Below are 3,121 nucleotides of genomic sequence, written 5' to 3' on the forward strand. Positions count from 1 at the left end.
AATCATGCTGCATAAACATAGGGGTGCATATCTCTTGTTGAATTCGTGTAACTAAAAGGCTTTTGCCCTGAAAAGGAAACCAGCAACAGAAGAGAAAAGCAACCTACTGAATAAGAGAAGATATTTGCAAATAATATATCCAAAAAGGAGTTGATACCAAAAATACAGAAAGAACTTATACAACTCAACATCAAAAAACCCCAAATAATCCACTTAAAAACTGGGCAGACACACTGAATAGACATTTTCCAAAGGAGACATACAGATGGCCAACAGACACTTGGAAAGGTGTTCACCATCACTAATCACAGGGAAACCTAAATTAACACTACAATGAGATATCGCTTTAAATCTGTCAGAATGGCTAAAATCAGAAAGACAAGATAAGCAAGTATTGCCCACAATATGAGGAAAAAGGAATCCTCATGTACTGTTAGTGGGAATGTCAGCTGCTGCAGCCTCTATGGAGAACAGTATAGAGGTTTCTCAAATATAAAAGTACCTATGACCCAGTAGTTCTGTTACTGGTTGTTTTTTTTAAATAATCTATACACACAACGTGGGGCTCAAGGACACGACCCTGAGAGAAGAATTGCATGCTTTACTGACTGAGCCAGCTAGGCACCCCACAGCTGCTGGATATTTAACCAATGGAATAAAAAACATTTTTTCTAGTTTCTTTTAATAATAATATTTTAAAGCCTGTAAGAAAATACAGACACANAAAGGGAGAATGAGCAATACACATCCTTCATTCTACAACATACAGAAAGCTCTAATAGTGTTCTCCCACCACATCCATGGGAGGTGTACCCTTCCAGTGGGATCAAAGTACGCCATCATTATGCAGGGGAAATTGACTCTATTCAGGTGTGATGATGTCAAGCTGAATATTTACTGACACAGCTGGGGTCAAGTTCTACACTTTTGGCCCTTATTTATTTATTTATTTATTTATTTATTTATTTATTTTTTGGGGTGCTGGGAACATTTTATTTTTTGACTTGTGATGATAAAGTGAGCTTTCCATCTATCTTTAGATCAGTTTTCTATAGTTGTGTTATATTCACAATAAAAGTTTAAAAAAATACCTAAATTACATTTTACAGCCAAAACAGACCAAAACTGCGGTCAGGACTTGTTTAGAATTATTGCGTTTTAAACATTAAAAAATAGTTTAATAATTTTTGTGTTTCATCTCTAAATAATGAGCTATCAGAGAAAGGCTCGGGATGCTAACAACAGGTTCTCTGAAAGTAACACATTACAGGTGAGTTTGGTCTTGTTTCTAACAAGAAGAAAGCCAAAATCGTTATAATCATCATTAAATTTTTGTCTTCTTTAATTCTACTTTGAAATGTTAGAGGCATATTGATGCGCTATTTAAGAATGTTGATCAAATGGATGTAATATGTGAATTTAGTTACAACCTTGAGGACATTTACTTAATTAAATGCCATTGTCCTTGTTGCCTTATTGCATTTCAACATCAGCGTTTGTTACTATTCCTGCCTTCAATCCATATCCATTATGAGTATAAATTCAACAAAATATGAAAATGATTAAAAGCTTATGAGATCCTTGTCAAGCTAACATGTCCTCTACAAATTGTCATGTGTCTATGCAGAAGGTCTCAAATGGTCCTATTTTAAGGAAGAGAAATATATGAAGTATTAAATTGTTAACTTTTAAGAATATTATAGAATTTAATTAATAACAGAATAGGCGGTGCGCCTGGGTGACTCAGTCAGTTAAGCATTCAACTTCAGCTCAGGTCATGATCTCATGGTTCGTGGGTTCCAGCCCCGTGTCAGGCTCTGTACTGCCAGCTCAGAGCCTGGATCCTGTTTCAGATTCTGTATTTCCCTCTCTCTCTGACCTTCCCCTGCTCATGCTGTCTCTCTCTTTCTCTCTCAGAAATAAATAAAACATAAAAAATTTTTAAAAAATAGAATTGGCAATATCAGTGTGCATTTGTACATGGAAACATTAAATATCCTTGTGTGAAGGATACTGAAGCTTCTTCATGATGCAGGTGCAGATATTGTATCTGTTTACTAGATCATGAAGTGAAATGTATATCTTACTCTCTCTCTCTAAAATAAATTTTAGAAAATTTAAACAACAGGAAACAACTTGAGAAAGACTACATTCCTATGTCTAGCTGCATACTAATTATTCAGTCTTCACTCCTTGCTAAATTTTAGGCACTCTGGGCTACTCACCACTCCCCAACAAGCTCTAAACTTTCCCTTATTTTCCTTTTCTCTTACTCCTGATCATCAAATATTTCCAATTATCAACACAATACCACATTTCAAGGCTTGGGTAATTTTACCTCCCCCAGAAAAATCACTCCCTGTGCTTGATCTCACCAGGAATGGGACCCCTCTTCTTTGGTTTCCATAGCACTTCCCCCCTGAGCCCCTTTGTAGTGTCTAACACATTCTGCTTTGAATTAGTTATCTTGGGTACTTATACATCTTTCCAGGTTTTCATGATTTGGTAGCGTTCTGGGTCAGAGAGAGAGATTTGAAGAGCATGAGCTTTAGTGTCAGGCACATCGGTAGGTGTTGATCAGGTCAACCAGAGAGAGTGCATAAGATAAAAAGACAAAAGGACAGAACCCCAAGGACTATCAGCAGTAAGAGGCAAAGAAAGGGGCACCCGGGTGGCTCAGGTGATTAAGTATCTGATTCTTGGTTCGGCTCAGGTCATGGTCTCATGGTTCGTGCTATCAAGCCTCATGTCGGGCTCTGCACTGACAGCGCAGAGCCTGCTTGGGATTTTTCAATTATGCATCTAAGCCTTCCAGTTGGAGCAAGTTCTACCTTCTTTTCACTTTGCTACATCGTCGTTACCCTTTTAGACCTACGGAGCCACCAGCTGCTCCATGAAGTCTTTCTGTCTTCATTGCACAAGGAACTCCTGCTGTGTTTTTTTTACCATTTTTATACATGACCATAAATTACTCACAATACGAAACTCACTCCCTTCTCAGTAGTGGTGGCCTTTTGGGACCCTGAGATAGCTTTTTCTTTTTTAAGTTTATTTATTTATTTTGAGAGAGAGAGAGAGAGAGTGTGTGTGTGTGTGTGAGAGAGAGAGAGAGAGAGAGAGA

Source organism: Crocuta crocuta, unplaced genomic scaffold, assembly GCF_008692635.1.
Source record: "Crocuta crocuta isolate KB4526 unplaced genomic scaffold, BGI_CrCroc_1.0 scaffold276, whole genome shotgun sequence".
NCBI lineage: Eukaryota > Metazoa > Chordata > Mammalia > Carnivora > Hyaenidae > Crocuta > Crocuta crocuta.